The 27,647-nt window shown below is 42.5% G+C and overlaps 1 long non-coding RNA gene across 1 annotated transcript in view; it reads left to right on the top strand.

Moving 5' to 3' along the window:
- Positions 1 to 1,038: 1,038 nt before the first annotated feature.
- The window catches only part of LOC136855149 (uncharacterized), a 56,740-nt gene continuing 30,131 nt past the window's right edge, over positions 1,039 to 27,647 (top strand). Inside the window, exons 1-2 of the long non-coding RNA XR_010857926.1 lie at positions 1,039 to 1,087; positions 20,167 to 20,282. This is a non-coding gene — a long non-coding RNA (uncharacterized lncRNA). The remainder of the gene's footprint in view (positions 1,088 to 20,166; positions 20,283 to 27,647) is intronic.

The raw sequence follows: 27,647 nt of genomic DNA, 5'->3' as shown, positions 1-27,647 counted from the left end.
ACGGTCACCTTGACCATCCAAATACAAGGAATTTTAAATTTAGGTCGAAAACTTTGTTAGGAAAGGAAATAAAAGCTCAATATGGCCAAAAAGATGCAATGTCGCCATGACTGAGGGCAACTCTGAACCTGGCAGTTGTGAAATAAGGAAAAAACGGTATAACTCATGAAAGGGAGGTAGTCTTTTCCGAACATCTACATGCTCAGGATGAAATATCTTAATATTTTATGAACAGATATCAGATGATAAACCCAAACTCATAGGGGAGACATCAGAAAAAAATGAAACTCAGAACTTTAAAAAATGGGTTTCGAAAGGCAAGTTTAATACGCCTGGGTCCTGGCAAGTTTCATTTCCCATGTATTTAAACCCAAAAGATATTTTGACTGGGCGAGAGCGGAGCGAGAGCGGACACCACTTCAATTGCAATTGTCAATCAGCGTGCAGAAAAGCATGAAACAAGTGTAGGTCAAGAACGAAAAAAATGTATTTTCTTTTTTTATCTTCCCCATAATGAGTTGAGAGAGAGACATATTGAAGAACACTGGTGACTGGTCAATGGTAATGTATTGTATCCTAATGTCAGGACCAATATTCTATGTTAAAAGGCAACCATTATTTTGCTAGCGCAATATGTATAATAATAGTTAACGGTTTAATTTGGTATTCTTTCTGGCTGACCTATTCTTTCTAGATTGGTAGTTAAATTCTGTGAATAGAGCTTATTCATTATTAATTGGCATTTTTTTTAAGTATGAGAATTCAATATAGAAAGTTAAAAGTGCATTCCCAAAAAGTTGTCGTTGTTACTGGCACTAAGTCCATATGTCAGTCAGTCGTCAATTTTGTCTGACAGCGAACTCTCAATGATCGTCGTCAGTTGCCTGTTGTTCATTGTTTGTCCTTGAGGAACACAACTATTGAAGAACACTGGTGACAAGAAGGATTTTCGTTAATATTCTGAAACTGCTTAGAGCTTATTCAATATTAATTGGCATTTTTTGTATGAGAATTCATTATAGTCCATATGTCAGTCAGTCTCTGCAATACCGTGGATTTGCCTGAAACGAATGGGCTACATATGTTGGTGAGTGCAAATGTTCATGAGTCATATTCATTATTGGGCAAGTGTGACCTTCTGCCGGCACACCCATGCTAGATCAGGCTATAAGGCTTCGGTAAAATTGCAGTAAAAGACAACAAAGCCAAATGGCAAGGAAATACAGTTTTCCAGGTCATTTTGATGTATTTCGCACAAATTTCACATTAAAATTCGTCGGAAATTGATAATTTCTTAGAAATACCTGGATTATTTTCTCCCATTTAACTTTTAGGGGTTCTGATACTGGCGGTGCATGTGTTTGATGTCGGCCAAATGGAATGCCCCTTCGCCGTGTTTAGTACTTGCCCAGGTGGAGTTGGGTATCCATACATTAATTAGTTATTGCACTTGCCGGACGGGATATGAACCTTATTTTTTCGTCCTTTGGTCATGCATAAGTTAGGGTCTGTGACCTGGGTACTTCTGTGAGAGGTTAGGTTAGGTTGTGTGGGTTTCACTGATAAGGAAATATGTTATTCTGATTGATTTTGATGTGTTAAGCACGAGTTTCACCTTGAATTTCGTCGGAAATTGATGGTTTTTGGTCCACTTATGTACAGGGAGTTAGCTCCAAAACCGTTAATTTTCGACGAAATTGAAGGTGAAATTCGTACAAAACACATCAAAATCAGTCATAAAAACATATTTCTATGTCATTGTGCCATGTTGCCTCTTACTGCAATAATACCCCTTCTTCCTCTGACAAACGAAGTGTCACAAAATTTCTCGATTGTTTGCTAGGCTATAGAGCTTCCTGCCACGGAGAAGGTTGTCGATTTTACTTCATTACTTATGGACATGGCAATTTTGTTGAACCTTCATGTGTAGATTTTGGCTGGCGCTGGACCTGTTGACAGCCTACACCTGCAAGTCGAGTAGCCTAACAAGGTTAGGCTATAAGAAGTGCCATCAATATTAAGGTAACTATTTGTAAATTTTTATTCAAGCCATTATCATTTCCTGTAGTTGAAAAATTTATTATTTTCTTGTGTGATTCTAAAGTTCCTGACATTCTTTTTGGTGGCAAGTTAGTAGTAGGGGTTATTTTTTGGAAGACTCCAGCCACATACCACATTATAATTTATATTTTTCTTGGGTAAAACACATCAGAACAATAAATTTCTTCTCAATGTATAACCTTCGCAAATGTTTAATAACAGAGAAAAATAATTAATAAAATTGCAACTTATAAGGTAAGACAATACCGTCCCCCTGGCCCCCGCCATAGCTAATACGGCAAAATTGTAACCAGTAAGCACCCCTAGGTTATGATAGGTTGGTATTTTTAGGTTCTTTTAGTTCGCTATCATTTCCCATCCATTTTTGCATGAAATACCCAAAATGGTTTTTCATGCAAAATGGCTAGCTGGAGTCCTTCGAAATGGCTGGCTGGAGTCTTCCATAAAATTACCGTAGTTTTAGATATCCTGGAACCCCCTTATCTCCTTCGATTAGCCTATATATGGCTGACCACACAGGGAAACTTTGTTTGTGGGTGGGAAAAAATACAAAGTGAGCAAAATAGAGGGCTGTATTGTAAACTAGCTCTTCGTTGGGCAAGTCGGTAGAGTTGTGGCCAAGCACTCGCTAGGCCCGAGTTCGACTCTCCAGCTGGCTAATGAAGAGTTAGAGGAATTTATTTCTGGTGATAGAAAGTCATTTCTCGCTATAATGTGGTTCGGATTCCACAATAAGCTGTAGGTTCCATTGCTAAGTAACCAATTGGTTCTTAGCCACGTTAAATAAGTCTAATCCTTTGGGCCAGACCTAGGAGAGCTGTTAATCAGCTCAGTGGTCTGGTAAAACTAAGGTATACTTAACTTTTTTGTATTGTAAACTGCCAAAAAGTGCTAGTACCCTTCCCCCCCAGACCCCCACCTAACTTAACCTACACTCCGTTTTTTTTTTATTCTAGAAAAAATGCACTTGAAAGTGGGAGGTAACTTGGTGATGATTGGTTGATTGTAACAATATCCTAATAACATTGTTATATTTCGTATAAGTACTTGGTGATCCGAATTAAGGCTTATTTAATGACCTAAATTTCTCCGTCAAACCAATGTTAATGGAAGAGACGACGGTCTTGACAGCCGGGGACAGTGCTCCGGGCTCCCAGGAGCACCCTCCAGCCCGAGCCTTTGCCTTGCCTGACTTCCATTTCACCCTGTGCCAGTGCTCTCCTGAGCTCCTAGGAGTATCCCCAGGCTCCCAACCAATTATTTATCTAGCGTTGAGCTGGTGCCACCTACATACTAGTGCCAGCTTCCGATCGCCTGGTGCCAAATCTGCCCACATCCTTACCTCTGGGGAAGAATGGGAAGCTTTCTGTTCCATTGGAGTTTTCAGGTATTACCTGAGCAGGACTGGAAGCACAGAGGGCCATTCATAACCTTTAGTGTTCTGACAAGGACCCTTTTTCCCCCTCTTGTCTAAGAACGCATTGTTCTTCTTCATGTATGGACTTGGTCTGTGAGACCATTCATAGTTTCAGGAGAGCATTGGGCCTACTTTTAAGTGAAAGCTAAAGGCATCAGAACAACTTCCACCTCATTAGCCTTCATGCATACGTCCATCCTACAATCAACCTACTGGAAGTGTAATCGATTTTTGCTTCTCACCTCTTCAGAGAAGTTTAAACAGTATGAAAATATTCTGCAGTACATTGAGATTATTATTAACTGGCTTGGCATTGCTGAAAGAAGCATAGGATCTTCTCTTACTATCTCTTCACCTTGTAGTAAGGTGCTGAGTTTTTTTTAGAACCAGGTGGGTACAATGTACCTGGAGCATCCACCACTCTCAGCCGATGGGTCGTGGTCTTTGTTTCAGTGCAGATGACAGTATTATCTGGTTGTTTTTTATTGTAGTATTGTGCCCAGGGCAAGGGCACTTTTTGAAATTTTGTTAGCCATTGTTGGCTGCATATACAGTGATATAGGTAGCCAATACTAGGTAGTATTTTAGTAAATACTTGGTTTTTTATCACTACTTGGCTGCTGTAATGCAGAACCCACAGGTTACCTGCGTCACAGTGAATTGCTCAGTCTGCTTTTTGCCTGTGGAAAAGGCTCATAACTAACTGCCATGAGCCAACCCCTTAAGGAATAAAGGAGTATTTGGTTAGTTGCTAGACATGTGTGATATATATAAAATGCTCTTGGCAGCAAGTTTAAATGATGAAAGACCCCATTTTAAGCTGTCTCAGTAAGTTATAAAGGTTTCAGTAGGAGTATCTGATAGTTCTGCAAAGGAATCGGCAACACTTGTCCTTCCTTTTGAGAGGAAAAAGCTCCCATTGGGCATTGCTACCCAGCAATTTGGGACCCCTACAAGAAAAATCTCAGTACAGCTGTGGCTGAATTTTATGCTAGGCTCTACCTCCTCAATATTATAACTTCCTAGTATGCTGGAAGTAGCTATTAAAGAGCTTCCAGAAGCTTCCAGAACAGTGTTCGCTGCAGTAGCCAAAACACTTATGCGAACCCTATGGGGAATACTTTATGACTTTCTGGAGTGTCTCATTAAGGCTTGGAAGGAAGTATCGGTGGGATCCAACATTTTGCTCCCCAGTGTAACCTTCCTATTGCATTCTTCCCCCCTTTAGCTGGGACCTGTTTGAATCTGTTGCTGCACAACTCATTGAATGAGCCTGACAACAGAATTGCGCAATATATTATATTCTTGGAAAAGGGAAATCTGGGAACAATACTTTTGAGAGTTTCCTCTTCCCAAATCTAAGAAAGCTTGGTATGCATCAGAGTATACAAGCCTCCAGTCACTACACTTGGGTCCCTTCAACAACAGAAGAAAGGACAACAATGGCAGCAGCACCTCTTTCGAAGTGGACAAAGATGCTCCTAGCAGGAAATAGAAAAATCGACTCCTAGACTGTATATTCAAGGCAAGGGAAGAGTTGAGCCCAGTAGGACTTGCATCACATGCAGTGGAAGTCTTCCTTTTGGGGACATGGTATAATTTTCAGTAGGCCAGGGTAGAGATGGTCTCACCCTCCCCCTCCTCTAAAATAAAAACTATACCTCTCTTAAATGAGGGTCATAGAGAAAGAAATGCTTATTTGCCACCACTATTCAGTGTCCCCAAGAAAGATTCCTCCAAACAAAGGGTGATCGTCGACACAACAAGTTTGAACATGCATTGTGTAAATTTTTCTGTATACTGTACTTTATTTTATGGGAGCTCAAGAAGGAAGAAATTTAACTGGTGGCCTACCTGTATGATTGGCAAATCTGGGGAGCCTCCAGAGAAGAATGCGGACAAAATCAGAGTGGTAGTCAACAGACTCCAGACAAAGGTTTCCTAATGAATTGGAACAAGTCCCGCCGTACATCCAGCAGACATTTTCTAAGGTTGGAATTTTGTTGGGATTTTCTTTGTGGCCAGCTGCCTCTTCCCAACAGCACTCACAGTTAAGTATATCGTAGTTTAACCGGACCACTGAGCTGATTAACAGCTCTCCTAGGGCTGGCCCGAAGGATTAGACTTATTTTATGTGGTTAAGAACCAATTGGTTACCTAGCAACGGGACCTACAGCTTACTGTGGAATCTGAACCACATTATGACGAGAAATGAATTTCTATCACCAGAAATACATTCCTCTAATTCTTCATTGGCTGGCCAGAGACTCAAACTCGTGCCTAGCAGAGTGCGAGCCGACAACTCTACAGCACACAAACCAGAATAAAGAAGGACCTGAGAAGATTCCTTGCACAGCCTGGCCTTTCCAGACAACAGTTGGAACGAAGTCTGGGCCTATTACAGTTTGCGTGTGTGGTAGACCTAATCCTGAGATTTCGACTGTAAGATGTAAAGAGTCTGGCTCTCACATGCCAGGAAAAGGCTTTGTGATTGCCTTCATTGGAGATTGGGGAGGTCCTCCATCCATTGACCTGGAAGGGGTCTCTGGCAAACAGGTTGACCTGACTCCACTGTTCATACAAGTGATTATTCATATCGATGCCTCCTTGACAGGTTGGGGAGGCCACCGGGAGGATTGTCAGATAGCAGGAAGATTTTGTTCATCCTAGACAATATGACTATTGTACAATGTCTTATATCAAGAGGTTGGGCTGATGCTCAGCCACTCTCAAGTCAGTACGGTAATTGCCAACATGCTTCCACATCTGGAAGTGGACCTGTTTGCCACATGTAAGAACCATTAACTTCCAGTGTGTGGTTGTCTCTGAACCTGGACATTCAATCAGTAGTAAGAGAGACATTCTTACAAGACTGGAACTAATGGAGGATGATATACCTTTTTCTTCCATTGTCCCAGATTTCAAAAGCTTTGAACACTCTATTAGCTTTCAACTGAACCACTTACCTGGTGACTCTGAATTAGCCAATTAGGAAGGGTAGTTGTCTACACATCCTCCTTTCTGAACTGTGACTTTCCTGTGTGGATTTTTTAAATCTAGTCTACCGTGAGGATTATTTACCTAACATAAGCTAGGTACATAGTGCAAAAACTATGAACTTCATCTGTCTGACATAATACAAGTCCACATGGGAAAATATAGTTAGATTACCTCCACACCGAGAGCCCAGTTCAAATCTGTTGAAATAGTTTTAAAAGGTGTGAGCATAGGCTGCCAAGATTCATGGCCAGAGCATGGTGAGAAAGGCTCTGAGTAAGGAATGGATCAGAAATCTGCAAAGTAGACTAAGAGCTCGAAGATTGAAGGAATGAGAAATATTTGGTCAGAAAAGCTGTAGATGTGAAAGTAAAGGAAGGCCCATGAAATCATGGGAAAAGGGGACAGAAGAAGACTCATATCTGATAGTTAAGGAAAAAAAAAAAAAATACAGAAGAGAGTCATGAGAACCTGTAAAGGGGAAAGTTGACTCAAAAACATTTGATGTGATAACACAAAAGAAAGATGATACTACAGGATATGGAGACATTTGTAGATTTGTAAAGAAATTCATACCTGTGCTAAATCAAAATTAAATCTTGAGTAAGTCACATAAACATAGATGACAATGAGCAATAGATCACAAACCTCAGTGGAATTTTAGCCATGAAAGGGGAGTAATCTTACCTGGGGGTCTGTATGACTTAAATGAAGAGATATAGGATATGCAACATAAGGAAGTATGACAGATATACAAAAGTTCCATGAGCATCTCTCACATTTGAGTACTGTTATGTACCTTCCCATGTAAACCTCGAAAATGAAAGAATACCTGTCTTGCTTTTTCAAACAGGAACCTCTATAGTATTATAACTGATTCAAATTTGAACAGCCTTCTTGGGTATACAAAAAATGGAAAGCTCTGTGACAGTTGACCAGCTTCAGTGTACCACTTGTAACCCAAACCACAAAGCAAACAGTTAGTTCACTAGATGTCAGATAAAAATTGCAACTCCTCAGAAGTCTGTTGCAAAACATGAAAGTTCTCCATTATTTGCTGAAGAGGGAGACTTCTTTCTCCCCTCTCCCTCACAAGAAATGTAAGGTCCCTTACTTATGTCTTCAAACAAAATAAATTAAACACCTAATAAGTTAAATACCCCAGAAATCTAGAGCCCCCGTCCCCTTAATTCCTAAGAATGTCAAGAAAAATATAATACCCAACCACACTTCAGGAAGTCCTCAGGAAATCTGGAAAGTCAAGGAATTTAAATGGGACTTCAGGCCAAGATTTCTGTAAATAATGCAGAATCTGCCCTTTTGTTTTGCAATGGAACTAACTTTAAGGACAGAGGTCTAAGTACTGTACAGACGTAAAGGTCATTATGAGACCTTACAAATACAAATACATTCATTTGGAGCTACATACAACTCCTCAGCCAGTTGCAGAACAAATACTGTAGATTGCATCAGAAAGTGTACATTTTGTTTGCTTTATCTGCCCCCCTAATAACAGTATCTCTTGAGGTGACGTAGCTGACTTTATCAACCAGCTCCAATGGCCATTCCCTCTTATGGGAAATGCAGACAGTAGAGATCCAATATGGGGCAGTGTTTTAGCAAATGCAAATGGCAAACTCATAGCATCACTACGAGGGCCTTAATACTGTATAGGTAAGCCTGCCCCCTTCCATACTCAGATGAGTATCTTCTCATGTACTGATATTTCTGTAGCAAGTCTTAACTGACCTGTAGGTTTCACTGGAGATCATTGGATGACGAGTATACAATTGACAGTGCACCGGAAGTTGGTGACACTAACTATAGACCACCTGAATGCATTACGCCGCTGTTGTGTGGATGAAGATTATCTTAAATTCGGGGAATGACGTAAAATAAAGGAAATATAGAAAAGTTCCAAGGTTTGAGATGCCACTGAATTCTTTACACAGAATAAACTTCAACCCAAAAGAGTCAGGTTTATTCTGCCACTGACCAGTTCCTTGATCACCTGAACCTTGTTTTACATAGAGCTTCAAGGACTGTACTGGTAAGGTTATCACAGAAATTGCACTGAACAAAATATTATCTACAAGAAATTTGAAGCACAGTTCAGAGGAGGAACTAAAGCACCTCTGTGCCAGTCTTGGCTGGCCTTGGTTCTTTCAGTGAAGAAAAGAACTCTCCTGATGGAAATGAGTTTACAGTGAACCCTCGCTACTTCGCGGTTCGACTATCGCGGATTCATGACTTCGCGGATTTTTTCCATTACGTATGTATATTATAAGAGAAAATATATTGCGGATTTTCCGGAAATTTCAAAAATAGTCGCGATATATGAAGACCCAAATATTTCATTAATTCCATTAATAATTATTAATATCTGCTAGTACTGTTGGTTCATTGCATTATGACATATAATTCAGTACAAATGAAATTAAACAAAAAGAGAATGTGATCATACGATAATTCATTATAGTACTAGTAAAATTAAACTGAACATGAAACGCTAATCAGATGCAGTCTGACATTGTCATATTTGAATGGTGTAAGGCTGCTGATGGCTACATATATACTAATTATAAAATACAAATGTAATGAATGTGCATCTTTTCCATGAATCTTTTGTACTGCATCCAATAATATTGTTTGTTGCAAAAATCACATCTCGAATAAACCTATACTACTACAACAAAAAAAAGCATAAAATAGCGTAAAGTATATTTGAATTTGAAACTAGCATGTAAGATGGGCTGTGATTGGTTCCATTGGTGATAGATGACGAATCAGCTCCCAAGTTTTGTAATCTCGCCTGTGATTGGTGTTTTGACCGTTTCTTCGACCCGCAGCAGCTTCCCTTGTCTCTGACCTGCAGCATCTTCTAGCGGCCACTTCGCTTTCCCACTCTCTCGGTAGATAGATGCTGTTTACATTACCAGTGCTGTGCGTGACAGTGTGTGTTTGAAGTTGAACTTTTTTTAACTTTGTTTAACCCCTACAATGGCTCCCAAAGCGTTCTGCTTCTGCTAAGGCTGGTACTGAGCCTAAACGCCAATGGAAAATGATGACGATTGCTGAGAAGGTGACACTTCTCGATATGTTGAAGGAAGGAGAAGTTACGCGGCCGTGGCCCGCCATTTTGGAGTGAACAAATCCACCGTTCACTACATTAAGAAGGATGAGGCGAAGATTAGGAAGACGGCTGCCATCACCATCAAGTCAGCAAAGCGAGTTGTTACGGCTCGTAATAAAACGATCGTCCGTATGGAAGGTGCTTTGTCAATCTGGATTGCCGACTGCCAGAAGAAGAAAATAGCCTTGGATACGAACACCATCCGAACCAAGGCTTTGAGGTTGTATGAGAATTTCGCGGCAAAGGAACCTCAAGATGATGGCGACCACGCTGAAGAAGAAGAGGAAGACGACGAAGATGATGTAGATGAACCTCAAGCAGGGACATCCACTGATTCCCAGCCTCAGACACGACGTTTTACCACCAGCAAAGGATGGTTCGCCAAGTTTCAGAAACGCTTCAGCCTGAAAAGCGTTTCCCTGCATGGCGAGGCTGCTTCCGCTGACACGGTCGCTGCTGAAACTTACGCGAATGAGACGTTCAAGAATATTATCGCTGAAGGTGGATACAAGCCCGAACAAGTCTTTAATATGGACGAGACGGGTTTGTTTTGGAAGAGAATGCCATCGCAAACTTTCCTGTTCAAAGAAGAAGCCAAAGCCTCTGGCTTTAAAGCATTCAAAGATCGTGTTACCCTCGTGATGTGTGGCAATGCTGCGGGATTTTTGCTAAAGCCAGGGCTTATTTATAAGTCGAAAAACCCTCGTGCTTTGAAAAATAAAAATAAGAATCTCCTTCCTGTGTATTGGATGCATAATCCAAAAGCATGGATTACGAAGATGCTGACCTCCAACTGGTTCCACCAGTGTTTTATCCCACAAGTCAGTAAATATCTCTTAGAGAAGGGCTTGCCATTTAAGATCCTTCTCCTGTTGGATAACGCTGGTGGACACGCGACTGATCTTTCGCATGAGGGCATTCAGGTTGAGTTCCTGCCACCCAACACAACGTCCTTAATTCAACCGATGGACCAGGGGTTATCAGGGCGTTCAAGGCCCTCTACACGAAGAATACCTTGGCGGACCTCGTTGCGTGTGTGGATGCCGCCAAGAAGATGAGGATGAAACATTCAATTTGAAGGCGTACTGGCGGCAGTACACAATTGCCACGTGCCTTCAGAACATCCAGAAGGCACTGCAAGAAATGAAACCTGCTACCGTTAACGCGAGCTGGAAGAAGTTGTGGTCCGAGATTGTTTACGACGACGAGGGATTTACGCCTGCCGAGATTCAACACTCTGCAGTACGGAAATCTGTGCAGTTGGCTGCGATAATTGGAGGTGACGGGTTTGGCGACATGACGATGGAAGACGTTGACGAGTTGTTGGACTGCCATTCCCAGCCGCTAACTGACGCAGACCTCGAAGACCTGACAAAATCAGCCAGTGAGGAAGAAAATGAACCACAGGAAGAGACCCAAGAAGTTTTCGAAGAAACAGGCTTAACATTAGAACGGCTTGCCAAGCTCTGCAACCTAGCGAAGGAGCTGAAAGAATTGTCACAAGAATGGGACGAGGATATGGTTCGTTCTCTGCTGTTCTGCAACAAAATCGATGAAGACATGACTCCCTACAGGATGCTCTTCGATCGAAAAAGAAGCAGCAGCGCAGCAACTTCCGATCACAATGTTCTTCCAGCCTCGCAAAAAGAGCCAGTTCCTCCTGCTACTATGCCTTCGGAAGAAATTGAAGAAGTGTCCCAGGAAGAAGTTGAAGTGGTGTCCCAGGAAAAGACACCTCAGTCTGAAGAGACATAAAATACAATCATTGGCTGCACAGTAGAAGACATCATCAGCTTCATCATCATCATTTCTACTGTGCAGCAAATTCATCGCCATCATCATTCAAGTTTTTCTTCAACTTCTTTCATGGTGGGTACAGTAACAATCTTTATTTCTTTATATACTTTAATATTCTAACATTTTAATATTAATGCCTGTTTTAGATTAGGGTACTGTACATGCATTAAGTGTTCTGTACATTAAAGGGTGGTTTGTTAACAGTACATACGAGGAGGGCTTTATTGTAACTTCCAACTCTATCGTGGTGAGTAAAATACTGTACAATTGTACAGTACGCACCATAACAATCTTTCTATTTTTTTATGTTCACTTACTGTTTTATTGCTTATCATTTGTGCCTGTGTACTGTATGTACGTATTGTAGATATCTGTACATTACTGTAAAGGGTGGTTTGTTAACAGTACTATGTAAAGGGAGGGTTTTAAAAGTCTGAATACATGTTAAATAAATACTGTAAATATGGTGTCCCTACTTCACGGATTTTCAGCTATCGCGGCCAGTTCTGGAACCTATCTACCGCGATAGACGAGGGTTCACTGTACTTCAAATCCTTCACCAGTTTAAAAACTCGTGGTCAGTTACACTCCAAGTGCTTTTAACATTAGTTGAACTTTAAAAAATGTCTCCAGAAAACCAGATTCATCAATATACTGCTGTTGACCTAGCAAAAAACAGGCCACCCAACTTAGCACAAGATGGGGAGGAATCTTATACTAATTCACCTGTACAGAGAATTTGACTGCCCTATCAACATGCAATGGTACAGCACCTGGCTTTTTAAACTATGATTATCAACAGGATGTGGCCTTATCATAGATGCCCAACATTTGTGAACTTGCTAAGATTGTAGCCTTATGGTACCCTGAGAAAGACAAATTTTTAGCTGCAAGTTGCTGTCCTTTTGCATTGATATCATGTTTTTGTAATATAATGGGATAGTCAGTGTAAGGTTTGTATGGGTATTTGAAAAGAAATGTGTTTCATTACATGAACACTATGATTTAAAAGAAAAAAATGCTTTCTACCATCATTGTAATCAGCCTTGAGTCACCTATTTAGCAGTCGTTTGCATCAAGTAGAAACTTGTGCACAAGAGGTAAGTTTCCATTATTCGTCTAGGCATTTTTATGATGGTTCTTTTAAAGAAAAATAAGTAACACCTTTCCTTTGTCTGAAAGGAACAATCAAGTGGCTCCACAGGGTAGTGTTCTCATTATTACTGTGCATTGACAATAAATGGCTTTCTCCAGTGATAATTTATTTCATTCTTCACACTTTTTTGATGACCTTTCTATTTCCTCTACAAGAGCAAGAATGGTCATGGTTGTTAGAAAGTTTCAGCTTCCAGTCAGTAAAATTACCAGATGGGGAGTTCTGAATGCTTGAGGTTTTTAATAAGTAAAACCATCATCATTCATTTTTGGCATATTCTTGCAATAGACCCATACATAGAGTTCAACACATTCCCTGTGTAGAAGAACCTGATTTTGGGGTTTAATTTTTTACTACATTTTATACATCTTGCTTTGCAGATCATCAGACACTTCCAAGATTGCATAAAGTCCTTATTTTATACAAGTAACTTACTAAGTAATTACATAGCTAACAATTTCTAATAACCGGCTGCTAAAATTTGAAAATTCGCAGTAGCAATTCTTATGTTTTGTTTTGGTGTAAGTAGTTAGCCCTGCTCACTTTTGGGGAAGAAGAGGAACAACCTAGCAAGAAGGATCAATTTATTTCTGCTGGCTTTCGACGAAGGTTGTGAGCAGCAGCGTAAATTTGGATTTTCGTAGGCTTTGTTGGTTATTTTCCCAGAAGTATTGATAAAGTAATTTCGATTCTTTTGATTGCCTTTTGGCATTTATTTAGTCTGGTTGACTTAAATTAGACAGTTTACCAAATTTTGACTGTTTTCCTTTTTTTGAGACTTAATTGAAATGGTTAGCAGACAATAGAGAACAGGGGAAGGCTGTGTTCTGTTATCCTCCTTCATGCTAATTGAGAAGGAGGTATTCGTATTATGCTAACAGAGAAGTTCCCTCCCTGGGTGCATCTGCCTAACCCCAGGGGGACTTCTCGGGGCTTATTGAAGCCTCCCGTAGGTTTGCTTCCGATGAACTTGGTCACCTGTTGAAAAACATTTTCAAAGTCTTTGAAGTGGCAGGTTTCCTGGATTGGGCAATGGGCATCCTGGCCAAGAAAATCCAGGACTTTCCTTCCATTCCCTTGGACTTCTCATTGGATCTTCTAGGTACCATTATGTTTAGATAGATAGATAGAAGCTTATTGACCACATGATACAATTAAAATTACAAGCTCTTGGAAACACAAGTACATCAAAATGGGCATACCAGTAGTCCCCGGTTTACGACGGGTCCGGCTTACGACATTCCGAGGTTACGACGTTCCGAGGTTACAACGCTTTTCAAATATACAGTAAACCCCCCCGTATTTGCATTCTCATGATTCGCGGACTCATGCATTCGCGGGTTTCTATGTGGAACATATCTAGCCATTATTCACAGAAAATTCGCCCATTCGTGGTATTTTTCACTGAGAAATATTCACATATTACTGTATTTTCATATAATTCTCATGAATAAATGCACTTTTTGTGATAAAACTGTCAAAATACTCAGGTATATGCATTTTTACAGGGTTTTTCTGTGTTTAAACTATCAAAATGGGCAGTTCTAAGTGTTTTTAGAGGGGTTTTAGGTATTCGCGGATTTTAGCTATTTGCGGGGGCATGTGGTACGCATCCCCCGCAAATACGGGGAGTTCACTGTATTCATCAGAAATTATTTCCCGGTTTACGACGCATGTCCCGGGGTTACGATGCTTTGGACGCCGATCCGACGGAAGAAATATGGCTCCAAAACGGCAGAATAATAAAAATTTGGAGGTTTTTTTTTTTTATGAAAAACAATAAAAATGCAGTTTACATCATTTTCAATATACCCAAAGCATTAAAAGTAAGGTTTTCCTAGGATTTTTGACGGATTTTCGACGATTTTTTGGTTTACAACGATTTTCGGTTTATGACGCGGCGGAAAAACGAAACCCCCGCTGTAAACCGGGGACTGCCTGTATAAATCTTTAGAATAAAAAAACACATCCAAACTAGAACACTTGAAACCATGCTATATAGTATTTTCAGTGTATTTATTTTTACAATGAAAACTGTAAATGCAGCTAAATAAACGAAAACCTTATAACCATTTAAGTAGAACCTTAACTACAACAACTTTCCTTGCAAAGCATAAAATTAAATATATTCTAGAAAAAAAATTAGAGATGCTCCTCGGGAATTAATCTCAACGTACTCTATAGATATTTTAAAGAAGAGAGAGCTTTGGTGCTCTTATACCTCCAGAGGGGTCACATCAGCACAGAAATCTGCTCTCCTCCTTTCCGCTAGTGCGCAACTTCCTTTTCCCTCAAGCAGTGGTTAATGGTATCGCTTCAGACTTGCAAAAGTAGTCAATACAAGATCTCCTGGCTCAGTCCTCTAAATGCACTTGAAAGAGTATCTCCTTCAGTGCTAAGTCTTCCTCTCTTGCGCAGTGCCAGCCCTTTCGAGGCGCCTGGCAAAGATTTCAGTCAAAGCCTCGTGCTAATGTCCGTTTCTCCTCCAAGGTCATCAAAAAGTCTTAAACCAAACCTTCATGCAAAAAGTGAGGAAAGTTGTCCCCATGCAGGAGTGGGTGCCAGACTCCTTTTTTGGGAAGAATGGAGCAAGAGAGGAGCAGAACAATGGGTAATAGAGATCCTCAAGAGTGGATGCTCTATTCCCGTCGAAGACTATCCACCCTTAGTCAAGAAACCCATTGCCTTAACCACATATTCGATAGGCTCAAGAAGGTTTTCGGCTCTCTCAGAGGAAGTTTCTGCTCGTCTTCAATAAAGAGCGATAGAGGAAGTCACAGATGTAGAATCAGAGGGGTTTTACAATTGCCTTTTTGTGGTTCTGAAGTCTTCAGGAGGATGGAGTGCTGGATGTCAGCGCCCTGAATATCTTTGTATGGAAGACAAAATTCAGAATGGAGACGAACCGCTCAATTCTTGCACCCATTCATCAAGGGGACTGGATAGTCTCCATATATATGCAAGATACTTATTTCCATGTCCCCATACATCCAGACTTGAGGAAGTACATTCGCTTCATTTTCCAGAACCAGATTTTTCAGTTCCGAGCACTATGCTTCAAACTTTCAACGACCCCATAGGTTTTCACCCGCATTCTCGCTCCGATAGTGGGTTGGCTTCATCTTGTGGAGATCAACATTGTGCTCTATCTAGACAACTGACTCATTCGTTCTCCCACAAAAGAAGCTTGCATGGGGAACATTCAAAAGACGCTTTTCCTAGCGAAAGAGTTGGGACTTTTGATCAACCTTCAAAAGTCTCAGCAAATTCCTTCTCAACAGATAGTATATTTGGAAATGAGTCTGAATTCTCGACTTTTCCAGGCTTTTCCAGCACCCAAGAAGATAGAAACCTACCTAAAGACAGTAGACGAGTTTCTCTCTCTCCAAATGTGTTTGGCCAACAAGTGGATGAGCCTCTTAGGAATATTGGCTTCCCTCGAACAGTTTGTCTTCTTGGGGAGACTGCACATGAGAGTACTCCAGTTTTACCTCAGAGACAATTGGGACTGAAAGAAATCTCCTGACTCGTTTGTGTTCCCAATCACCATGACATCAAGAAACACCTGCTTTGGTGGAGGTCCGAAAACAGGCTACTAGAAAGGAAGTCTCTCTTTCCTCTGAACCCCAACCTGAGCTTCTATGCAGAGGCATCCGACTTAGGTTGGAGCGCGATCCTGGGGGACAAGGAAGTCTCTGGAAGGTGGACGATGGAACAGAAAGTTGACACATAAACTTGAAAGAACTGGCTGTGATCAGTCTAGGGTTACAAGCCTTTGCTTTGGAAGTTCGAGACAAGACCATTGCAGTACACTCGGACAAAATGACTGCCCTGGCCTACATAAGCACATAAGGGTGAACTCACTCCTCCTCCCTCTGTGAGGCACCATGGGACCTTCTCTGGGCTCATCAAAATCAGACAAGGATGGTAACGAGATTTGTGCGAGGCAAGATGAACGTCCTAGAGGACCAGGTGGGTCACAGCAACCAGGTGATTCCCATGGAATGGACGTTGGCTCCATTGGTATGCATAGAGCTGTGGAAGCTGTGGGGAAGGCCGACAACAGACCTTTTTGCAACCTCCAAAAATCACCGCCTTCCACTTTATTGTTCTCCAGTCCCAGATCCTGCAGCATGGACAATGGATGCCATGCTGTTGGACTGGTCCAACAAGAGCCTGTGTGCATTCCCTCCTTTCAGGATGGTAAGGGAAGTGATAAACAAATTCAGGTTGCACGAGAATGCTTCGATGATCCTCATAGCTCCTTTTTGGCCTCTAAGGGAGTAGTTTTCGGACCTGATAAGTCTCCTGTCCAATTTCCCAAGACTACTTCCTCAAAAATGCAAGCTTCTCAGACAACCCCATCTTGGGTGATTCCATGAGGATTTAAATTATCAAGAAACTCCTCAGAGCTAAGGGATTTTTGAGAGTGGCTGCAGAAGCTATCTCTAGATGCAGGAGACAGGCTTCGGCCAATGTCTAGCAAAGCAAGTGTACTATTTTCCTCACTTGGTGCTGAGCAAATCATGTCTCTTCTTCTAAGACATCTTTGACAGAGATTGCCAATTTTCTCTTGTTCCTGAGAACTTCTAAAGGTTTGTCCTCATCCACTATCAAAGGTTACAGAGCAATGTTAGGCTCTGTATTCAGGCATACAGGTCTGGATATTTCTTCAGATCGGGATTTATTTAAATCGTTTGATATGACAAAGCGCAAAGATCAAAGAACCTGGACATGGTACTTAAATGGCTTTCAGGTCCACCCATTGAATCTATTGATTCTGCTTCACTGAGGAACTTATCTAAGAAGACTTTATTCCTAGTAGCCTTCGCTACAGCCAATAGAGTAAGTGAGATCTAAGCTCTGGATAGGAGAATCGGTTTCTCCAATGGAGATGCGACTTTCTCCTTTACACTTGGTTTTCTCATTAAGAACGAGAATCCAGTCAGACCTTGGCCTTGTTCTTTTAGCATTAAGAACCTATCTCAGGTGGTAGGTTCATTAGATGAGGAAAGATTCCTTTGTCCAGTAAGGGCTCTCAAGTGCTACCTCCATAAGACTGACAAGATAAGAGGTGTGTCTGATCACCTGTGGTGTTCAGTGAAGAACCCTTCACGACCTCTCTCGAAGAATGCCCTCTATTTCTTTCTAAGAGGTCTTATCTGCGAGTCACATTCAGAAGTGGGAGAAGAGCTTCTTCCTGTTCTGAGGGTAAGAGCACGAGATTAGAGAGGTGGCTACGTCCTTATCATTCAGGTATAATCTTTCTCTTGCCTCCATTCTCAAATCCACGTATTGGAGATGCAAGTCAGTTTTTTCAGCGCATTATCTAGTCGATGTTGAAACAGCTTTTAATGGTTGCAGTACCTTGGGTCCTTTATTGGTAGCTGTCACGGTGTTGGGGAAGGAAGTATAGGAAGTGTTCCTTCCATCCTTACTCTTCACCTTGGAATCTGGTGTTGAGTTTTAGGGGAGCCTGGGGGTACTCTCCAGGTCTTTTAATGGTTGGGTGATGGTGTTTTTAATCTTTTTGTTTAAGTATCAGCATTGTTATTGGCTGTTGTATGTTGGTACTGCACCCAGGGCAGGGGCAAACTTTCTACACTGCTAGCTTTCCGAGAAGTCTGCTGCGAGGTCCCCACTTATGTAGCAGGTGACACTTGGCTGTACTGCCTATCAGTGTGGGAATCAGCTATGTAATTACTGGTAAGTTTCTTATATAAATATAAAAATGGCATTTTTATAATAAAATAAAGTTTTATATATACTTACCAAGTAATTACAGAGTGGGAGCCCTCCCTCCTCCCCTATCATGAACATTACAGCATAAACAAATTGATCCTTTTTGCTATGTTGTTCCTCTTCTTCCCCGAAAGTGGGCGGGGCTAGCTACTTACACCAAAACAAAACAAAAGAATCGCTACCGAGAATTTTCAAATTTTAGTTGCTGGTTATTTGAAGTTGTTAGCTATGTAATTACTTGGTAAGTATATATAAAACTTTATTTTATTACAACAATGTCATTTTTAGCTAAGTTGTTAAAGGTTCAAAGTACTGTGCTTGTATGCTATTCTTCAGTTAACCATAGCCAGTTGAAGATTGTAGTTTCTGTTCACCATGCTGGCATTAGATTAGCCACTGGTGCTTCAAGTTGCAAGTTGACGCAGGAAAATTGGCCGCAGATATATATCACCCGTCATTTGTGATTAGACACTGGTATAGGCTACAGAGGCTTCCAAACTCACATTTCAAACTGCAGGGAAACAGAATTTTTTATTTGCCATGAAGTGGCAGTCAGATTATCAAAAGCATTCGCAATGGAATTAGGCACTTGCAAGGAGACCCACTTCATGACATCTTGCCAAGCATAAAAAGATGTGTGATATCTGACAACAGCACTCGCATACTGTAAATCAAAATAAGATAAGGGAGATTACATGTGTCTGATTTCCTTGGAAGTATAAAGCGTGTCTTGAAGGTGAGAAACTGCACTCAGCTGACTCTGCACTGAGCACACTTATACTATGACTATTAAGTTTTGATGACTGATGAATACGGGCAGTACTTCAATGATTACTTTGGTCTGCTAGCATATGTTCATTGAATTTCCCAATCTTGGAGTTTTCGGGGATCGACTCCTCTCTGAGGTTCTAGCTGGGGATGACAGTTTCATGATCATGATTCTTGGAATAAAGGGAATGTTGCATATTATGCTTGTGGCATTTTAAATTTCAGATTCAGAAGCTGATCATGTGGATACGTTTTCAAAATGTATAATTTTCATTGATTTATTTTCAGTTTGATTTCCTGCTTTTTAAAAATTTTTTATTTTGATTTTACCCATTATTTATGTCGGCATTGGTGATCTTTTAGTTATGATGCCAAATAAATTTCAGTTACTTATTCATTGAAGAAAAAAATGAAGAAATCATGAAATTTATGCTAAGAGCCTTTGTGTTTTAGAAAAATATTTTATATCTGAATTCCATCCAAATTGAACGCATGCCAATTTGTAATCAAAATACTGTACAGCCATACCCCGAACTTATGTAAGTTCGGAATGGTCTCAAAAAATGCTAATAAATGCTTATTTCTAGGGTTTAAACACAAAGTATGACCCTAATCATGCTCCCAAAGTGATAAATTAACTTTTAAATGAAATTTAAGGATTAGCTTAATACATTACCCTTAAAAAAATAAATAAATGGTTGACGTAAAAATATAAGAGACTGTGAAGATTACGATCTATTTTTAGAAGTCTTCTCAACCATGTTTTTAAAAACTTCTTTATTCTGTCTCTTTCTCTTTGTTCTGAAATGTTCTAAGTGTCTATGTTTTAGAACGGTGCATTTACAGTTCGTAGAGGTACACGTAAAATTAGATTAATTTAAAATTATCTACTTTACAGGTAAAGACGTTTGTCCTTACTTAAGAGAGTGAAATTTTTTTGGGAATTATTACAGAGAGAGAGAGAGAGAGAGAGAGAGAGAGAGAGAGAGAGAGAGAGAGAGAGAGAGAGAGAGAGAGAGAGAGAGAGAGAGAGAGAGAGAGAGAGAGAGAGAGAGAGAGAGAGAGAGAGAGAGAGAGAGAGAGAGAGAGAGAGAGAGAGAGAGAGAGAGAGAATCCTTTGACCCGCTAATCAACAACACTGCCCCTTCATGTCATGTTAAATTGCCACATCTGACAGGTTTGCCTTCGAGCTTCTCTTAGAGTTACAAAAGGTGAGGGAAAGATATTTGTTTGTTTAAAATACATATCACATATGAATTTTGTAATTACAGTTATATTATTATTATTTAATCTTAATCTTATTAATATTTGAAAATTAGTACTTATTATTAAGTAAAAAATTTATATACACTACAAAACAAATGAACTGTACATGTACCATAAAAATTCTCTCATCTTAGTAAAAGAGAGGGAGAGAGAAACTATTTTTATTATTTAATGTTATTTAATTTACACATAGAAGCTTGAAAGCTTATAAGTTACATAAAAATTAAAATGAACTCTTTTGCAAGGGTTTCTCAGTATTTGCAAATGTTTGCGTGTCTGAAAAACTCGTGTATGACAATTAGTTAGGTCCCAATGAAAAGTTTGTGTCTGTGAATTCGCGCAACTCGAATCGTGTAAGTTCGGGCATTAGTGTATATAGTGATTATGACTTAAAATATCTTCTTTACTAGTTTGAAGAAAAAAAAAGTTTCAAAATGTTTCCAAAAAGATGTTGAAGATCGTCCTGTTTTGAAAGAATTTGCATTGATCACAATATTGTTTCAACAAAATGACTCTGTGGTACATCACTATATTGTGATTGGAAATAATGAGTAAAAAGCCACAATAATGTAAATGATAGACTGTATTTTTCCAAAATACAAGAAAGGATAGAAGAGGGGAGCTTTCGACTGTTTGCACAACTGTCCTCTTCAGCCAACTGAAAAGGACCGTTGTGCAAACGGTCAAAAACTCCTGTTTTATCCTTTTTTGTATTTTGGAAAAATAGTCTATCACTTGCATTATTGTGGCTTTTTACTCAACAAAATGACTGTTGTAGTTTTGCCATAATTTTTTATTTACACCCAAAACACCCTTTTGTTCATGAAACTTACCTGTCAGATATATATATATAGCTGTATTCTCTGTTAGTCCGACAGAATTTCAAAACTTACGACACACGCAGTGGGAGATCAGGTGGTTAGTACCCATTCCCGCCGCTGGGAGGCGGGTATCAGGAACCATTCCCATTTTCTATTCAGATTTTCTCTGTCGCCGGTACTGTCAACACTTGTTTTCAGTACCTCCGTCTTGGATTTCGGATAAAACTTGGTTGTCACTTGAGTATTTGTTTGATTTTTGGTTTTTTGACTTGGACTTGTGGCTAGGCATACGCTATTGTGGATTGTTTTGGATTTGGCTTTGTTTTTTCCTGGGAGTAAGATGTCTGAATCTAGTTCTTCTAGTTATCGAGTTTGCCGTGTGCAAGACTGTAAGGTGAGGCTACCGAAAATTTCGGTAGATCCTCACACTGTATGCTCGGGTTGTAGAGGACATGTTTGTTTGTTGAATGACCGATGCAAGGAGTGTGAATCTTTGTCTGATGCTAGTTGGAGGACTTATGATTCTTATGTGAGAAAGCTAGAGCGAGATAGGCTCAGGAGGTCTTCCTCCAGAAGTAGTAGGAGTCAGGGTAGTGTGCTTTCACCTGTTAACCCTCCTGTAGACGTAGCTCTTCCTAACCCTGTGGTGTTGCCCCCAACCCTGGGGTTGTGTCTGCGGATGGTGATGCCCTGGCGATTATTATGTCTTCCATTCGTGCCTTGAAGCTAATATGCTCGCTCTTCAAAGTGCTGTGAAGTGCAGTGATAGTGTCCGTCCCCTAGTGTTGTGGAGGGGGCGCCAGATCGGCCGTATAACGCCTCTAGGTCTAGACCTCTGTCGGACTCCCAGGACTCAGGGAGTGGGCAAGTCGAAAGCCGCAAGAGGGTTACGCGACCCCACCGATCTGGCGTCCCTTCGCATGTCCTGATGACGCTTCCCAGGCTGCCAAGATCGTGCACGGGCACGAATCCTTATGATTGCTTCTCTTCCCCGATTCCTCCTCCCGCCGGGAATGGAAATCTCGGGATTCTCGCCCTTTGAAGAGAAGCTTCAGAGAAGGGGGACGCTTCACGCCCCTTTTCTCGTGACGCTCTTCGCTCTTCTCCGGAGGATTTTGACGCCATCCCACCGCAGAAGAGGACCAGGACGTCATCGGACGATGACGCTTTTGAGCGCTCCGCCGCTCCCAGAAAGAAGGCTGTTGCTTCCCCTGTGAGAAGCAAGAAGGCGTCCCCTCGCCCTCTTCTTCTCATAGGATCAGTCCTTCTCCTGAGGTAGAATCTTCTCCTACTCGTAAGCTGCTCCTAGGCATGCAGGAGCAATTGGCTTCTTTAATGGCCCAGAAGGAGACCGATGCGTGTCGTCGCCGGAAGGATTCCCGCCGCCGATCAAGAGGTCTAAACCTTCCCCTTCTCCTTCTCCTCGTTCGTCGTCGTCTCATGCTTCGCCGCCCGCTAGAAGTCCTGTTGCTCAGCGTTTTACTGGTCTTGGCAGGGATCGCACTTTCCCGCTTTCTGATACGCCACGCTGCCAGGCTTGACGCCCTCGTTACGACGACCCTCTTGTTTCGCCATGACGCTTCATGCTGCCAAGCGTGACGCTTCATGCTGCTAAGCGACGCTTCATGCTGCTAAGCGTGACGCTTCATCATGCTGCTCGGCAGGACGCCTCCCTTGCTGCTCGACATGACGCCCCCTTGCTGCTCGCGTCATGACGCCTCCTGGCTGCTCGCCAGGACGCCTCCTTGCAGTTCGCCAAGACGCCTCCCTTGCTGCTCGCACGACGCCTTTCTTGCTGCGAGGCATGACGCCTCCTCGCTGCTCGCTCACCAGGACTCGTCGGATCGTTCGTCAAGAAGCTCGCCGGGATTCGTCAGGGCGCCGTCGAGACTCTCATTTTGATTCTTCTGCTCGTGACTTTCGTGACTCCTCTCGGACTTCTTCCAAGCAGAAGTCCCTTTGCATGTTGGTCTGCAAGGACTTCGTCCTTCCGGTTCTTCTCCTGCCCCTTCCGTTGCTCCTGTGGAAGAAGGAGAGCTTTCTTGCGCTTCGGATCCTGCAGTTGAGGATCAGTCCTCTTCTTCTTCAGCTTCTGCAGACTACCAAGTCTTAACTAGGCTGCTGAAAGACTTGTTTGGGGACAAGTTTCAACCCTCTGCTCCTCGCCCTCCCCCCTCGCAGCTAACCTCGTCTAAGTCACAAAAGTCTTCTGGTTTTGTGAAGATGGCTACGTCTCTCTCTACGAAGAGGGCCTTTAGCAAGGTTCAAGAGTGGATGGACTCCAGGAAGGCTCAGTGCAAGACTTCTTTCGCCCTACCTCCATCAAGATTGAGTGGAAAAGCAGGAATTTGGTACGAGACAGGAGAGGAGGTTGGTTGGAGAGTTCCTTCCTCTTCCCAAGGGATTTTGCCAGCCTTGTGGACGCTCCCAGAAGGTCTCTCCTTTCTTCAGCAAAGGTGTCCTGGTCTTTATCTGAGATTGATCACCATCTGAAAGGCCTTTTCAGGTCTTTAGAAGTTTTTAACTTTTTGGACTGGTGCCTGGGAGTCTTGGACTTGCAGGCTCGTAGCCCTGACTCCATTAGCCTGGGAGATTTGTTTAGTGTCCTATCCTGTATGGACAAGGCGGTTAGGGATGGCTCCGAAGAACTGGCTGCCCATTTCTGTGCGGGGCTTTTTAAAGAAGAGAGCCATTTACTGCAACTTCACGGCAAAGTCGGTCTCTCCTACTCAGAAGGCAGAATTGTTGTTCGCCTCCGCTTTCTAGCCATCTTTTCCCCAACCCTTAGTCAAGGATATGGCCTCCACATTGCAAGAGAAGGCTACTCAGGACCTCCTGGCCCAGTCTTCTAGACGTCCTGCAGCCCCTTCGACTTCTTCCTTGGGCAGACTTCCAAGATTCAGAAGCCCTTTCGTGGAAGACCCTCCTCTAGATCGTCCTTTCGAGGCAGAGGTCCCTCAAGAGGTAGAGCCCCTTCTAAGACCAGGGGCAAGAAATGACTCCGTAGACCTTCAGACACCGGTAGGAGCCAGGCTCCTTTCTTTTGCAAAAGCCTGGAGAGAGAGAGGGACGGACAGCTGGTCCCTCCAAGTCATCGAAAAGGGATACAAGATCCCATTCCTCGTATTGCCTCCATTGAGTACGATTCCCATAGATCTGTCGCCATCCTATCATCAGGAGAAACAGCAAATTCTCTTCAACCTGCTCAATCAAATGCTCGAGAAGAGAGCTGTGGAGCTAGTCTCGGATTTACAATCCCGGGCTTTACAACAGGCTGTTTCTGGTTCCGAAACAGTCAGGGGTTGAGACCAGTTCTGGACGTCAGCAAGTTGAACCTTTTCGTTCTGAAGGAAAAGTTCGTAATGGAAACGTCCCAGTCGGTCATGGGAGCCCTAAGACCAGGCGACTGGATGGTTTCTCTCGATCTCCAGGACGCCTATTTTCACGTCCCTATACATCCTCTATCGAGGAAATACCTGAGATTTGTCCTGCGGGGACAGGTATTCCAGTTCAGGGCCCTTTGCTTCGGGCTCAGCACAGCTCCTATGGTTTTCACGATCTTGATGAGGAATGTTGCGAGATGGCTTCGCCTTGGAGGAATAAGAATCTCCCTTTATTTGGACGATTGGCTCATTCGAGCCTCGTCAATGACAAGGTGTCTGGAGGATCTCCACACGACTTTGACCTTGACGAAGTCCCTGGGACTTCTGGTGAATTTCGAAAAGTCCCATCTGACCCCGACTCAGTCCATCGTTTATCTGGGGATTCAGATGGATTCAGTGGCTTTTCGAGCATTTCCGTCTCAAGAAAGACAACTTCAGTGTTTAGAAAAGTTTCAGCCTTCCTGAGGAAGGAAACATGCTCGGTGAGGGAATGGATGAGTCTGCTGGGGACCATTTCATCACTGGAGAAGTTTGTTTCCTGGGGAGACTGCACCTCAGACCGCTTCAATTCTTCCTTGCAGAGAACTGGCACGACAAGGAGAATCTGGAAGCTTCTCTGAGTATCTCGCCAAAGGTAAAGAATCACCTTCGGTGGTGGCTCGATCCATCGAAGTTGGCAGAAGGCCTTTCTTTCAACTTCAGAACCCCGACCTAGTGTTGTTTTCCGACGCGTCCATTTCGGGTGGGGAGCAACACTGGGGGGAGGGAAGAAGTGTCGGGCACCTGGAGAGGGGAACAGGTGTCCTGGCACATAAACCTCAAAGAATTGGGGGCGATTCAGTTGGCCCTTCTTTCTTCGAGGAGCGAGTCTCAACCGAGTTGTCCAGATCAACTCGACAACACCACGGCCCTTTCATACCTCAAGAAACAGGGGAACTCACTCTCAGTCCCTGTTCGCCTTAGCAAAGGACATTCTTCTGTGGGCACAAGCCCGAAATATTACGATCCTCACGAGGTTTGTTGCAGGCGTAGAGAACGCCCGTGCGGATCTTCTAAGTCGGCAGCGACAACTGCTCCCGACCGAATGGATCCTACACCAAGAGGTGTGTCAAGGACTGTGGAAGCTTTGGGGACGTCCCTTGGTAGATCTCTTCGCAACCTCCAAGACGAAGAGACTTCCTCTTTACTGCTCCCCTGTTCTCGACCCAGGAGCTCTCTCAGTGGACGCTCTTCTTTGGGATTGGTCGGGGATGGACGTGTATGCCTTTCCTCCGTAAAAATCATCGGAGAAGTCATCAGAAAGTTTGCGTCGTCGGAAGGGACGAGGATGACGTTGATCGCCTGCTTTTGGCCTTCGAGGGAATGGTTCACAGAGGTCATGTCCTTCCTAGTAGACTTTCCGAGATCTCTGCCCATGAGAGTCGATCTACTCAGACAACCCCACTTCGAGAGTACCACAAAAACCTCCCGCTCTGTGTCTGACTGCATTCAGACTATCGAGAAGCTGGCCAGAGCGAGAGGTTTTTCTAGACCAGTGGCGAAAAGCTATTGCCAGAGCGAGAAGACTCTCTTCCAGCAATTTGTACCAATCGAAGTGGACCGTCTTTAGAGATGGTGTAGAAAGAAGGGCATTTCTCCACCACGACCTCTGTGAGCCAGATAGCAGACTTCCTCTTATTTCTGAGGAGTGATGTGAAACTTGCAGTCTCGACTATCAAGGGGTATAGAAGTATGCTATCATCTGTTTTTAGGCATAGAGACTTGGATCTGTCTAACAACAGAGACCTTCACGATCTCTTCAGATCCTTCGAAACCTCGAAGGTGCCTCGCTAAGGACTCCTTCTTGGAATTTGGATGTTGTGCTTGGTTCCTAATGTCCAGTTCGTTTGAGCCTCTTCGTTCTGCGTCATTGAGGAACATTACTAGGAAGACTATTTTTCTAACCGCTCTAGCAACGGCAAAGAGGGTTAGTGAACTGCAAGCCTTTAGTAGGCATATAGGCTTTAAAGGGCATAACGCGGTTTGTTCTTTAAGCCCTTCCTTTTTAGCGAAAAATGAAAGCCCGTCTAACCCTTGGCCCAAGAGCTTCAAAATCAAGGGTATGGCTGAAATCCTTATTCAAGAGCCAGAGAGAGTCCTTTGCCCTGTTAGGGCTCTCAAAGTCTACTTAGACAAGACGAAGGAAAGTCGAGGTCCTCAGATAGTTTATGGTGTTCCGTGAAAGAGACCGGACTTACCTATGTCAAAGAATGCTCTGGCTTTCTTTCTGAGAGATACGATTAAAGAAGCCCATTCGTGCTGTCAAGACTCTGACTTTAAACTTCTGAAAGTCAATGCTCACGAGGTGAGGGCGGTTGCGACTTCAGTGGCTTTTCAGAAAAATATGTCACTCAGTAACATTCTGGGTGCCACATTTTGGCGGAGCAACTCTGTGTTCGCTTCACACTACCTGAGAGATGTGAAGACGACATATGAGAACTGCTTCTCGCTAGGACCATACGTTTCCATGATACTTTCCTGGGGGCAGGGGATGACACTCATCCTATCCTATAGAAAATGGTTGGATTGTGTTTTTTATGGTTGTTGGGTCGACTGCCTGTGGCGGACTTCCCAATCGTTAGCTTTAGTTGCGTTATCCTAACTTAGTTAGGCTTGGTCAGGTGGTTGGTTTTTGCTTCGTTTGCCCTCATTGTATGGTCAATATGGTCTTGTCACATTGTGGTCACGCCCCCGTTGACAGATCATCTAGAACTCACCAGCTATACAGGTCACACCCTTGCTGGAGACTCTAGTTAAGCAGAAGCGGACTTGGGTGACAGTAATCACGAAGTCAGCTATGCTAACAGGTAAGGAACCAAAATATTTTTCACCTACTTGTAGTGTGTTTTTTCCAAATCCTATTCTGTCTGTACCCACCTCCAATGGTGGTATTCAGCTATATATATATCTGACAGGTAAGTTTCATGAACAAAATGATATTTTAATGATAAAATAAAGTTTGTTCATACTTACCTGGCAGATATATATATTCATAGTGCCCGCCCACCTCCCTCAGGAGACAGTGGCACTAGAAAATCTGAATAGAAAATGGGAATGGTTCTGATAC

The sequence above is a fragment of the Macrobrachium rosenbergii genome, chromosome 30 (assembly GCF_040412425.1).
Source record: "Macrobrachium rosenbergii isolate ZJJX-2024 chromosome 30, ASM4041242v1, whole genome shotgun sequence".
NCBI lineage: Eukaryota > Metazoa > Arthropoda > Malacostraca > Decapoda > Palaemonidae > Macrobrachium > Macrobrachium rosenbergii.
The sequence above is the reverse complement of the archived record's forward strand: the minus strand, read 5'-3'. Positions and strand labels throughout refer to the sequence as shown.